The sequence below is a fragment of the Rutidosis leptorrhynchoides genome, chromosome 1 (genome assembly GCF_046630445.1).
Source record: "Rutidosis leptorrhynchoides isolate AG116_Rl617_1_P2 chromosome 1, CSIRO_AGI_Rlap_v1, whole genome shotgun sequence".
NCBI lineage: Eukaryota > Viridiplantae > Streptophyta > Magnoliopsida > Asterales > Asteraceae > Rutidosis > Rutidosis leptorrhynchoides.
The window spans coordinates 494,718,241-494,734,023 of NC_092333.1; the positions used below are offsets into that span (position 1 = coordinate 494,718,241).

The 15,783-nt window shown below is 33.0% G+C and overlaps 1 pseudogene; it reads left to right on the top strand.

The window, feature by feature from the left end:
* Window positions 1–15,783, top strand: part of LOC139840845 (uncharacterized) — a 168,809-nt pseudogene that overhangs the window by 14,228 nt on the left and 138,798 nt on the right.

Sequence of the window (15,783 nt, forward strand, 5' to 3'; positions counted from 1 at the left end):
TATAAACTCGCTACTCACTTCACCGCATAAACACCACCTTTACCTCCTATAAACAATCAAAGCTACTGCTGCAACCGTTTGCTGTTTTCACTCGATAATTAACAACCATTAACAACTCGTTATATATATTTACGCTACTGTTGCTGCACCGATTATTTTTATTTAACTGACAAAGCAAATGATGATGTTACAGTGAAAATAATTGATGATGATTAAAGAACAAAGTGTTGCAGTTATAAGTCCCATTCTGATGATTTCAGAAAACCCCACCATCTTTAGTTGTCGACTGAATTATTCCCCAACTGGGACACAAAGTCGTTGGGCCTATTCTTTGTACATGGGCCGAATCCTAGTCCTTTGATGGACTGCCATTCTTTATTTCTTCTTTAGGCCGTGAATTGGGTTACCACGAGCAAACCCAACATGTTCTCTGTGATATTGTTCGACCACAACATAAACATACACACTGTTTAAGTAAATGATGGTGATGTTAGATAGATGAGATGAACTTAATGACGATTATGATGAGGATGTAGTATGATGGTGACCAGGTTATAAGATGATAATCATAATAAGGATGATACATGATTAATGAAAAATGACATATGAAATAATAAAATATATGATGACGATGAGCGAGTTAGAAGATGATGATGATGGTTAGACGTAATATAGATGATGATGAAATACCGAACATTAGTTTAAGAAGAAGAGTAGAAGGAGAAAGGTTAAAAGAATTTTAGGGGTAATTAAACTAGGAAATGTAACACACGGCCGGATGGTTAAGGGTGTTGTTGATGAACGGGAGGTCACGGGTTCGAATCCCGTCGTGCACAATTTTTTTTAAAAGGGTATACACACTTGTATTCTCATTTTCATTATTTTCATTATTATTATTATTATTATTATTATTATTTTTATTATTATTATTATTATTATTATTATTATTATTATTATTATTATTATCATTATTATTATTATTATTATAACTATCATTACCATTAATATTATTTTTGTTATTAACATTAATTATTATCAAGTATTATTATTAAGCATTATTAAAATTAAGAGTTATTATCAAAACTATAATTTTTATTATAAACACGATACAACTTTTTATTTTAATATCATTATTGTTAAAATTATCATTTTTACAAAAACTATATTTTTATTAAAAAAATATAACATTATTAATAAAACTATCATTTTTATTTATTATTTTGGAATTGACATTAGTGATATCATTATTATTAACATTATAAAGAGATTACAATTTTTTTTATTTACGAGTATTAATAACAATTAGTACATAACACTAAATTTAAAATATATAACAATAACTTATATATCACTAATAATATAAATTTGTTCGATTACAATGTGTTAATATATATAATTGATATAGGTTCGTGAATCCGAGGTCAAACCTACACTTGTTAAATGACGTCATATGTATTTTTACTACAAAATACATTAGGTGAGTTTCATTACTCCCTTTTTATATATATTTTTGGGCTGAGAATACATGCAATGTTTTTAAATGTTTTTCGAAATAGACACAAGTACTAAAAATATATTCTACGTTGAGTTGTACCACTGGCATACTTCCCTGTAGCTTGGTAACTATTATTTACAGCGGTATTGTAAACGCGAATCCTGTTGATAGATCTATCGGGCCTGACAACCCCAACCGGACTGGACGACCAGTATTCAACGGTTGCACAGTACTTCGTTTCGGTGACTACACTTGGTACGGTGTAGTAAGATTTCATAATAAAGGGAATATGCGACGTTGATTAAATGTTAAGTATGGTTATCAAGTGCTCAACAACTTAGAATATTTTTATTAAAACGTTTATGTATATGAAATCTTGTGGTCTATTACTATTACGGAAATAATTGATTATGATAAACTAATGAACTCACCAACCTTTTGGTTGACACTTTTAAGCATGTTTATTCTCAGGTACGAATTAAGTCTTCCGCTGTGCATTTGCTCAATTTAAGGACATTACTTGGAGTCGATCATCGCAATGGGACCAAATGTTGATGACTTCGTCCAGGTGGATAAGGACGGGTTGTCACAGGTGGTATCAGAGCGTTGGTCCTAGTGAACCAGGTCTTTCATTAGAGTGTCTAACTGATAGTTGTTTAGATGCATTAGAGAGTCTGGACTTCGACCATGTCTGCATGTCAAAAGTTTTGCTTATCATATCGTGTCAAAAATTACCTGCTTATCATTCTTATGGAATCATTTGCTTATCATTCCTAGTCTAGACATGCCTTACTGCCTTTATTGCATAGATAGTGTATAGACAAATTTATATCTTAGCGTATCTATTACGGTAAACTTTGCCTGATATCTTCCGTAAATTTCTCCGTAATTTAAGGGATCCTGGTACTATATATATCTAGGCATATTATGCATTGAGAATACCATCTAACTATCATTTGCTGTCACTAAGCTTTTCATACCAAAAATCTTTTTCTGTGATCGCGTACGATGGCTTCTACGAATCGACCAAGTTCTTCTGACTCCGAAGATAGCGTGACGGGAGCGCACCAACCGATCAACTACCGTGATTTCTTTAGAAAGTGGGGATGGGTTCGCGAAATACTTACCCTATGGAGAAATGAAGAAGGTACTCCATATCACGAGCCGAACTTACCACCTAACGTCGGAGTGCTCGACCCGCTCACCGGCGAACCTGTTCGCAACACCGTTTATACCCTTTTTGCAAGAATTTTTCGTCTTGAGACTACCATTAACGGAACTAGTGAAGATATCCGACCTTTACCTCACACTGATAACCAACCAGGGTTAGTAGAAGAAGTTAGAGAACTCCGAGCTCGAGTATTAACTTTAGAGAGCACGATACACAATTTGCAAGCACCAGCAGTATCACCAACACCAGTAACATCACCAGCACCAACAGTACCACCAACAACTCAATTTTCAATATCACATGCCTCAACATCTCATTCTATACCTTGAGCATAATCATCATTCTACGTATCGTTCTATCTACTTTATCTTCGTTCTACATATCGTTCTACATCGATTATCTTCGCTCGACATGGCGATTATGTAATTTCTAAAGTTTTAGAGATTATGTAATCTAGTTCCAACGATAAATCAAATGAGTTTAATATCTTATTAACTCATAAAATCCATGATTACATATGAAGAAAATATATATATGTATGTATATTTTCATAAAGATTGTAATTAAAAATTCTTTCGTTCAAACTGTTAATGGTAAATATATTTTAACGGGTAGGTAATACCCGAGGAATATTTAGATTTCACATTAATAAGTTGCACTGTACATTCATCGAATCTGATTCAATTGTCATTTACTATCCTATGTACAACCACCGATATACGTATCCGTTCACCACAGAATAACCATTTCCATTTAAATTTCATATTTGGATTTTTACCTATCAGAATCCAACAAGTGGCATAATGAAGAAAACATTGGACAAAATAAAATTTGTTAGAAACAAACGAATTAACTAATTGAAATTTTGTTAAGAATCCACGCTAACTGTTCCAGCTAATTGTTCCTAGCTAACTGATTACATTTTATTTATCGCAATTTAATTATCGCAATTTTATTTATCGTCATTTAATTTCTGTTATTTACTTTACGCATTTAATTTATCGTCATTTAATTTCTGTTATATATTTTACGCACTTTAAATATCGGGACACGTATACAAGGTTTTGACATATCATATCGACGCATCTATATATATTATTTGGAATAACCATAGACACTCTATATGCAGTAATGCGGGAGTTAGCTATACAGGGTTGAGGTTGATTCTCAAATAATATATATACTTTGAGTTGTGATCGAGTCTGAGACATGTACACGGGTCACGATACGTATTAATTAATTCGAATATTATAAATTAAATTATATATGAATTATTGTACTGTTAACTGTGGACTATCGATTGGGACTATCAACATTGGACAATTAAAAAAATGAATTAAAATATTAATTATAACATATGAAACTAAACAATTCTTCAAGTTTGCCACTTGATTTCATCTTAAACCTCATTTGTATCTTGACGATTCCAATCTGCGTTTAAACATTTCATAATTCTTGAAAACACCTCGATCGAAAGGATGGACCATCCGCACTTCATCTACGGAAGAAAAGATTTATGCATATAGTTATGCATCTGAAAAACTCTCGAAACCTGAGTAAACGTTTAACACATAGCTGTGTTAATTCCTTTGGCGTTATTATTACCCAAAATAACTATGCAATTCCTTTCCAAATTAGCCAAATTTTGTCACAGCTCCAACAAGACAACTTCGACTTTTCGTTCGAAATAATCATATTATAACTTTGATATATATGCGTGCTATTTTATTGTTACCGTGGAACCTTTCATATTCCATCATATTACCATCAGCGTTTAATCATCTAAAAACACAATTCTCCTGAAATTACCTCGAATTGATAACCGATGATTCAGATATCGTAGCATTAAATGCAGAGTAAATAGAAAAATCGTAGATGGTCTGAACGGCCAAGAGCTTGATGATGAAGTATGGAATGTTAGGAACGCTCGATAAGAAAAATTTGGTACTAAAAAAAAAAAAAAAAAAAAAAAAGATTGAGCTAACCATAAAGGAAACCAAGGAGAAATACAAGTAACATACCCTAAATTCATAGAACCCAGATAAATCTGGATCCGATGAAATATTTAGAGAATATCTTGCTCCAAAGTTATATTAAAATCTTGCGGAAAATTTTTCCTTATCAACTTTCGAACTTAGAAATTCCAAAAATATCATCATAAATATTTTCGATATTTCTGAGGATATTTTCATAAATATTCTTGTCCGAAATTATCTATCTCTTCGTGTTTTCTGCATTCCATTATATTGGAAACTTCTGTAAAACTTAAGTATAAATTAGGAATGAATTCTGGAGAAGTGTTGGGAACTGGAGTATGAGTTAGTATAATATAATGCGCTTGGCCAACGTGATTATATTACAGTAAGTCATGCTGAGTTTCTAATGAAATGTGATGATGGTTCACAGTAGATTATACCATCATCATGTGTCATGTTACCTAACTCTTTCATTCTACATAACCTCCGAACATATCAAGAAGAATATACTCTTGACAGTTCTACCTTCAATAATTTTGATAAATTTGAAAATCAAATCGTGCTATCATGTTCCTTCCTGCTTAGAACATTATAATCATTCGAAATTCTATATCTACGAATTCTGGACCATTATTCGTTTGACTTGAAGTCGGGAAGAGAAAACAAAAGCGTAGAGCTTCAAAATATAAGGAAGAATATAAAGCCCGATAACAACACATAAATTACTAACCGTGTATGTCAATGTTTATCGCAACATAAAGACATGGAAGAATTAAAAACACTATAACCCCAAGGGCGAAGTAGAAGAAAGCAGATTCCTCTGGTGGAAGTTGAAAAATGAGAATGAACGTTGCGATAATAAGGATAAGGACAAGGATCAGAACTGGATTAAGCATTTTCACAATCGTTTAAAAGTATGGATCGAGAAAGAAAGAGTTGGATTAGTGAAAATAATGGAATGGAAGAAGTTCATTTATAGAGAAGATACCAGACAACGCAATCGAGACAGATAATCGCATTAAATTAAAGAGGATCCTAATTTTCCATAAATCTCAAAGAATCAGATCTTATAGATTTTCAAGTTCTTTTTTTTAAAATTCCTTAAATTCCGGAATTCAAACATGACTACATCCAAAGTTAAATTTTTATCTCAAATTTTTGTGACAACTTCACTCGAACGCTCCACATAATCGAATCGTTTTATCTATATTTATTAATAATGATAAAACTCTATTTATCAGTTCATATTCATCATGAAAACATTTCTATTGATAACCATGATGACCACACTCAAATTTCGGGACGAAATTTCTTTAACGGGTAGGTACTGTGACGACCTGGAAATTTCCGATCAAATTTAGACTTTATCTTTATATGATTCCGACATGATAAGCAAAGACTGTATTGTTAAGTCTTAAAATCTTGGAAATATGTTAATACATACATTTAATCTTTGAATTGTTTACATGGATACGATTAAACCTTTGACCATTTCTGACGATTCACGAACAAATTGTTTGTAACTAAATATGTAATTAATATAAATTTATATATAAAGGAAAGTGAGAATGATAATTAAAAATAACAAAATATAAGTTAATCATTTAAAAATAAAAAAATAAAAAAATGTAAAGTAATAATAATACAGACTCATTGGATTGTACTAAATTCGATTAAAGAATTATATATGTTTCATATTTTCTTCATCCCTGTTTCATTTGGTACAAAGTGTCGACCACCATTAAGCTACAAAACAAACTCAATTGATTCGATCTAGTTGTCATAAAATACTTTAACCTTTATATAATTATCAACTAGTGCAGTATGAAGGAATTATTAAAGTCAAAGAATTATTAAAATCAGTGTTTCTTTTCTTCACTACCTATTATCTAATTCTATATAATATACATATCCATGAATGAATGGCACACTAACACTCTTTCTTCTTCCTTCTATATTTTCTATCGACATAATAGCAACCACATCACCACTATAAACCGCCACCATGGCACCACGGTCACCATCAAGAACCATCACCTATATCTATAGTTTCTACCTTCTGTTTTAGAACCCAAAAATCATTGTGGATCATTACTTCACGAAACTTTCTGTTTTGGTGATCAACATGTGAGTCAACCCGTTATATACACCAAATGATGCTACGCTACTGTTGCAATTGCTACTCAATTATGTCTTGATGCTTAACCATATTAGATCACCCATCAAGACACCACAAAACTCATGTGTCTGCTTCTGTTACACTTCTCATTATTTATTTTTTTTTGCTATAAACTCGCTACTCACTTCACCGCATAAACACCACCTTTACCTCCTATAAACAATCAAAGCTACTGCTGCAACCGTTTGCTGTTTTCACTCGATAATTAACAACCATTAACAACTCGTTATATATATTTACGCTACTGTTGCTGCACCGATTATTTTTATTTAACTGACAAAGCAAATGATGATGTTACAGTGAAAATAATTGATGATGATTAAAGAACAAAGTGTTGCAGTTATAAGTCCCATTCTGATGATTTCAGAAAACCCCACCATCTTTAGTTGTCGACTGAATTATTCCCCAACTGGGACACAAAGTCGTTGGGCCTATTCTTTGTACATGGGCCGAATCCTAGTCCTTTGATGGACTGCCATTCTTTATTTCTTCTTTAGGCCGTGAATTGGGTTACCACGAGCAAACCCAACATGTTCTCTGTGATATTGTTCGACCACAACATAAACATACACACTGTTTAAGTAAATGATGGTGATGTTAGATAGATGAGATGAACTTAATGACGATTATGATGAGGATGTAGTATGATGGTGACCAGGTTATAAGATGATAATCATAATAAGGATGATACATGATTAATGAAAAACGACATATGAAATAATAAAATATATGATGACGATGAGCGAGTTAGAAGATGATGATGATGGTTAGACGTAATATAGATGATGATGAAATACCGAACATTAGTTTAAGAAGAAGAGTAGAAGGAGAAAGGTTAAAAGAATTTTAGGGGTAATTAAACTAGGAAATGTAACACACGGCCGGATGGTTAAGGGTGTTGTTGATGAACGGGAGGTCACGGGTTCGAATCCCGTCGTGCACAATTTTTTTTAAAAGGGTATACACACTTGTATTCTCATTTTCATTATTTTCATTATTATTATTATTATTATTATTATTTTTATTATTATTATTATTATTATTATTATTATTATTATTATTATTATTATTATTATTATTATCATTATTATTATTATTATTATAACTATCATTACCATTAATATTATTTTTGTTATTAACATTAATTATTATCAAGTATTATTATTAAGCATTATTAAAATTAAGAGTTATTATCAAAACTATAATTTTTATTATAAACACGATACAACTTTTTATTTTAATATCATTATTGTTAAAATTATCATTTTTACAAAAACTATATTTTTATTAAAAAAAAAATATAACATTATTAATAAAACTATCATTTTTATTTATTATTTTGGAATTGACATTAGTGATATCATTATTATTAACATTATAAAGAGATTACAATTTTTTTTATTTACGAGTATTAATAACAATTAGTACATAACACTAAATTTAAAATATATAACAATAACTTATATATCACTAATAATATAAATTTGTTCGATTACAATGTGTTAATATATATAATTGATATAGGTTCGTGAATCCGAGGTCAAACCTACACTTGTTAAATGACGTCATATGTATTTTTACTACAAAATACATTAGGTGAGTTTCATTACTCCCTTTTTATATATATTTTTGGGCTGAGAATACATGCAATGTTTTTAAATGTTTTTCGAAATAGACACAAGTACTAAAAATATATTCTACGTTGAGTTGTACCACTGGCATACTTCCCTGTAGCTTGGTAACTATTATTTACAGCGGTATTGTAAACGCGAATCCTGTTGATAGATCTATCGGGCCTGACAACCCCAACCGGACTGGACGACCAGTATTCAACGGTTGCACAGTACTTCGTTTCGGTGACTACACTTGGTACGGTGTAGTAAGATTTCATAATAAAGGGAATATGCGACGTTGATTAAATGTTAAGTATGGTTATCAAGTGCTCAACAACTTAGAATATTTTTATTAAAACGTTTATGTATATGAAATCTTGTGGTCTATTACTATTACGGAAATAATTGATTATGATAAACTAATGAACTCACCAACCTTTTGGTTGACACTTTTAAGCATGTTTATTCTCAGGTACGAATTAAGTCTTCCGCTGTGCATTTGCTCAATTTAAGGACATTACTTGGAGTCGATCATCGCAATGGGACCAAATGTTGATGACTTCGTCCAGGTGGATAAGGACGGGTTGTCACACTATCATCCGTTGAAGGGCTTGTTCGGGAGTCTCATTGCGTGGCACACGACGAGGAGGCGTTGTTCCTTCAAAACACAAGAATACCGTTGATTAGTATTTTCAATAATACTAATCATGATATGGAATAAGGATAGAGAAAAATTTTCCTTGACTCGCCTTAAATTCTTTATGCCATAATGTCGGAACGTTCATATGAGTCACCGTAACATAATCCCGGAAATTATATTACCCTAATTCACATGTGTATTCGACACTATTTCACTAAGTCAAGGTGGCGTGTCAATCAAATTAAACAACGTGAGATTAAGATGAAATTAGAGTAGATATGAGTAGAAACGTTCGAGTATAAATGCACAAGTAGTCAAGTAATTCCTACTTCAAGTCTATATGCCGGTTGTAGTCTAGACTCACTAATGTACCCTATGACTCGGGGTTGACACCAATGAACTCTAAATCCCTACAACCAACGCTCTGATACCATCTGTAGCGGCCTGACAAAATCGTCATTGATGGCGCCATCTACTTAGGTCCCGTTACGTGGTCATAAGTCTTTAAAACAACGTTTGACCCAAAGTATGTCGCATTCATTTCAAAAGTAAAGATGTTTCAAGGTTTACAAAGTAGTTCGACAACTAGTTACATAACAAAGTTTAAAGTACAATTGAAACATATGCGACACAATTTGAAAGTATCCAAAAGACGCTCCACGTATGCATGTATACTCGACATCCAAGCAAGTATCAAAAGTAATGAGCGGAAGCATGTATCACAAAACGTTCAAGGACCTGAGAAAAACATAGAAATCTGTCAACGAAAAACGTTGGTGAAATCATAGGTTTAAGTAAGTAAGTACAAGTGAACCACAAGATTTGCAACATTGATATAATAGTAAACCATTCCAAAATCTGTTTCACGAGCACCCAATTATCAATGCTTAACATTCCTTCCATAGAACCCCATCACAATAGTGTTATAACATACACTGTTTCTCGAAAATATATTCCATTCGTAAACGGTAGCGAACCGTTTGAATGAGGGTTTGTCAAACCCATATAGATCCATACAACATAAGTTCTCGCTTACACCCGGCAAGTGTAACTAATGATAATCGAATTGAGGATTTTGTTCTAAACTCGTATGTAGAATGTTTGTTTTCCTGTACTTGTGTTCACTTAGTAAAAAGTAATGTTTATGTTTTCTCATCCCAATTGTAAGTTCAAAAGAGTAAAAGTGTGACTATGATCTCACCTTGAGTGCACGTATGTAAAAGTACTTCAACAAGTAAACGTGTGCAAGAATGAATGCTAGTCTTGACCTAAACAAATTGGTTTGTATCAATATCGGTAAACACGGTCGGTCAAAGCGTTCAATTAGTCTTATGGCTCGTTAAGACTCGATTATAATAGCATGTGAATCAAATTGTCATGTTTCATGCAAGGTACAAGTATAAAAGCATGTTAGAACGATTGCACAAACATTTGGTTAAGTTTGATTAAAAGTCAACTTTGGTCGGGTCAAAGTCAACAAAAAAGTCAACACGTTCGGGTCGGGTCTCGAACTATTTTTCTGAGGTTTTTAATCATATATGAGCATGTTAGAACAAGTTAATATGTGAATCGGAGGTCCATAGCATGGCAACCATTTTTCGTAAAATGGTAAAACAAAATAGAAACTGGCAGTGTAACTGGACGACGTCCAGATTTGCTGGACGGCGTCCAGCATTGAAGGCCTGGACGGCGTCCAATAATCTGGACTGCGTCCAGATTGGTATACAGACCCTGTTTCTGCTGCAACAAACAAATGCACGAACCAAACTTCAAACATTCCCAATTTATGACCCGCAAACAACCAAAACATGTATCTTATACCATCGGGAAGGTATTTTGACAAGGAAAACAACTAAACACATTTCAACCAACAATTCAATACCTGCAACAACCCAAATCACATTCAATGCTCATCATTTAATGCATTCAAGTTCATAAATGCAATTCAATGATTCGGGCAACCAATTTACACGAAAGACATGCCGTTTCGAAGATAATTAAACATACGATACAACTAAACACTTACTAATAACATCTCATGTCATTCAAAGCATCAAAGGTTCATTTCAAGTTCATCAAACCCTAACCCAAATCCACCAAAATCAATAATTAAGTTTATGGAGTTTTCTAAAGCAACCTACACATCAAATTGAAGCTAGTGATACTAGGAACACATTTAATACTTGTACTTTATCATAACAACAACATTAAATCATCCAAAACTCAAAATCAAACACACACTTTTCATGTTCATGCTAGTTACACTAAAACAACGAGATCAAGAATATAAATCATATATTCATGTTAGACTTGAGCCATAGACACTAATTAACAACTTTATAAGTTAAAAACATCAAGAACACACAATCTAGTGATTTTATAAAGTTACCCAAATGTAATGAAATTGGTATGGAATCGAAGAGAAAGTTGCAAGGATTCTGAATATGTAATTTGTTTGGATTGTTGCTTGCTCGATTTGAAATAGATGGTGATTCTTTGTTTGGGGTGTTGAGAGAAAAAGAAGGAAGTAGTAAAGATGGAGATGATGAAGTGAGAGGAGGAGGTTGAAGGTTTGACTAGTTGACCTAGTCAAATTTTTGGCCTCTTGGCAAGTTTAGTCCCTCTAGTTTCATTCGGGTGCGTGAATTACCTAAACGAGATAATTTAAAACGCGTATTAACGAAAGATGTTATAAACATATAACGGACTTTAAAATAGTTAAACGGAAAGTAAACCGAAAAAGGCGAGATGTTACAATAATAATGAGAGGTTCTACAGTCATTACCCCAGTCCCGATCCTTTTGAGCCCACCTACTACGAGCCGCCACCATATTATGCTCCAGATGTTGCCTATCCGCCAGCATGCTATGATCGTACCTATGCCCTAGCCTAGCTCCAGCCACCTGCTGACATTGATGTGGATGATGAGGATTAGGGGATGATGAGGATTAGGGGATGTTGAGACCCCTTTTGATGATTTTATGGGTTATGTTATATTTCAAACACTTTTTATTATTCGGATGATTCATACTTTGGTCTGTAATAACTCTAATTATCTTTAATTATCGTATGCATGGGAACCTTTTATGATTATTATCTATATATGTTTACTTGGTTTATTATCATGTATATGTATGCGTTGGTGATTGAAGGACGAACAGGTATAGAAGTAAATAAGGATGCTTCTTGTCTACGTTTAAAGCTCGAAAAAGGGGAGAATTACTTTTTCTCACTTACAGTTATTTTCGTTTTATTTATTTCATGCAATGAGGACATTGCAACTTTCTAAGTGTGGGGTGGGAGATGACTAAATGATTGAGTTAAAATAATTGAAAATTGGGTACAAATTTAAAACTTTTGGTCAATATAAATTCTTAGTCAAACTTATATCTTTTTACTAACTTAATCTTAAAAGTAATAATAGAACTACTCTCAATCTCGAGATCGGATTACTTGTTTAAGATAGGATGTAAAAGCCAAAAATTGTGAAACGATTGCAAACTTATAGCCACTACCATATGGAATAATAAGCATGGACCACTGAGGCAGCAAAAGAGTCCCAATGAGGGCCAACTTAGAAAAATTGCCAAATGTAAAGCTAATGCTAAGCATGAAAGCAAAAGAAATGAAGAGCAAAAGAGCCCAATGAAGGCCAATAAGAGTGACAAAAGCGGGAGAAAAGAGTTCCTATGAGAACCACACATTTTAAAAGTTTCTAGTTAGAAAACAAAAGAGTCCAATGATGACCAAATTGTATAAACATGACTTAATAAACATTATGACTACTTGTAATCCTTGGTCTAGTTCAGACTAGTTCCAAATAATAAAAAGCTAACTTATAATTAGACATTTGTTTGACTTTGCATTTTGTTCCAATTTCTATACCCATTTAAATTGTTTCAAATTATTCATTCCCATTTGAAATAATATGATAAATTTACTCGAGGACAAGTAAAAGATCAAGTGTGTGGTATTTGATAACTCCTAAATTATACAGCCTTTTAATAACATTTTGAGGAGTTATCTCGATATTTTAAAGTCATTTTAACGTTAAAACACTCTAAAATGGGTAAAAAGGGAAAATAGGTATTTCTAATATTTTGTTTAAGTTATGTGCAAAACAGGAACAAAAACAGTAAAAAATGAAAAATATGAGATGAAGCAGCCGGCCTGTGGGAAATAAAGCAGCCGGCTTCCTCAACGATATCTAGAATGTTCCAGATTTGATCGTAAAATGTGCTAAGCTTGGAGCCAAAGAAAAAGTGAAGTAAAGCCACCGGCTTCATACTGAAGCCGCCGTCCTAATGGACACGGTTTCTCGACTTGCTGATTAAGTTCAAGTAAATATGGAAACCAAATCAGAAAGATTTTCCGAATCACTGAAGCCACCGGCATGCTTCCAAAGCCACCTGCTTAAGTTTGACGGTTGCATGTTTTATACTTACGGATCAAGTTTTACTTGGAGAAGAATTCACCGCCTAAGGGAAGCCGCCGGCTTCACCCTGAAGCCGCCGGCTTGGTATGACGGTTTTGAAATCTATAAATAGAGGCCTTTGGGTCAGAGTTTTATATACCAGAACGTACTGTATTCAGAGTTGAAACACGAATTAGTTAGGCTTTTCATTTATTTCAATATTCAAGTTTATTCATTTAGAGTTTGCTTTTCAATCTTCTTTATGTCGGTATGATCTTTTATCTTAAATCTTGTATTTTATTTGTTTTTACTTTAGTTATGGGCTAATAACCTTACATATGCTTGAATCATGTAACACTTTGTGATCAATTGCCAATCTTTCGAATTATATGAAAATAAACAGAAAACCAGATTCGGACTATGAAGCCGCCAGCTTCATAGAACGATGCCACCGAATTTATTTGGTAACATTATGAATCGAGTATAATTTATACTCAGACCAATTAAAAAGTACTCGGGCGGGATTATTTAACAACAGTCAATGAAGCAACCGGCTTCATTGACCCAAAGTCGCCGGCTTTATCTTTTAACTACAGAAACTAAAATCTGACAGAATCTCTGGATTTCCTATTATGTCTTATGTCTGATTAAATTACCACCGTTAGATCAATTTGGATTACCTTAATTAAATACTATTAAGTTTTAACTAGAACATCACTAAGTTTGAAACTTGATAAACTTAAACATAATTGTATTAATTTAGTTGTGAGGATTATAGCTAGTAACTATAATTAGAGTTTGGTTAATCACAGTAAATCTATTATCAGGTCATAATGCAAGCAAGGAATCTAGCCATCTATTTTAGGATTAACCTGATCAATTAATTTTGAAGTAGATATTCTTAGGTCAGCCATCAATCTGAGTTTGATCTTAATTCAAAAAGGCAATTGTGAACAAAGTGCGAAAGATTCAAGCACGTGTTTTCTTTATTATTGATTATCTCTTTATTTTATTTACAATTTATTTGTTCTTTTATCGTGATTTAAAAGCAACCCAACTCTTAGAATCAAACTTATATTCTTAAATCCACTTATTCTCTTGGGACGAACTTAACTTTCCTAATACTAAACTACATCTGATCGGGTTTTGTTGTTCGTTAGGGTGTTAAAAGTAAATCATAAATTAAGACATTATAAATTTAAAAGTAGGTTAAAAAGGTACGCATTATTGCACACACTTTTGACATATCAATAACCGTGCAATCACAATGCATAAATAAATATCCTCAAACCACAATAAGTTAGCATCATTAAAAGCATATAATTCCAATATAATATGCTAATATAACAATCATGCAACCACGGTCGACCATACACATGCTATGGTGCTATCTACACTGGATTTACACCATAACACAAACGAGGAAACGGTACTCACAATGACCTCTAGTATACATACACCTTGTATCACTATCCCCTAGGTGGTGTCGTACACCTCGACTTAAAACCACCAGTCTTGCAAAATGTGGCGTCATAAGCCTCAACTTTATATCCACGCTTCACACCGCAAACCCGATGTGGTGTCATACGCCTTGACTTTAACTCACACCGTTTTCACCCCACACAAGCAAAGAAACTATTTAAATACACATAATTTTTTCACTCACCTTGTCACTTTGGTGTAAGCCAAAACCAAAATCCCACAAGCTTCAATGTAATGTACCTATTACATTAGTCATGCAATTAACACATAAACAAGTTAGACTACTCACCAACTCATAAACCCTAGTGCAATTATGACCCATAGTACAAATGTGACCCATAGTGAAAATGTGACTCATAGTGCAAATGTGACCCATTTGCACTACTAACACCCACACTTGGTCAAGACTATCACAAATCATAAATAACTAGTGATTATAGTCCAAATACACTATGTAAGTAACTAGAGAGGGTGTGAATAGTTAATGCATTTTTAAAACTTTTTCAATTTATTACTAAACTTGATTAACCATAATCAACCAATTCAACTCAAACTTGATGTGTGTAGTGTTTATGTTCAAAATGATAAGTAAAGTAATGTAAATAACATAGACACAAGGATTTATAGTGGTTCGGGTGGATGTTAACTAATCCACCTTAATCCACTCCCCGATTATACTAATCGGGATTTCTTGCTTCACTAAGCATTTTTCTCCAAACCCAGTGGAGATCCGATTTACAAGTCTTCAACTTCTTTGGTAGACAACAAACCTACTATTTCTAACCCTTTGAAAGACTAATTCCAACCTAGCTC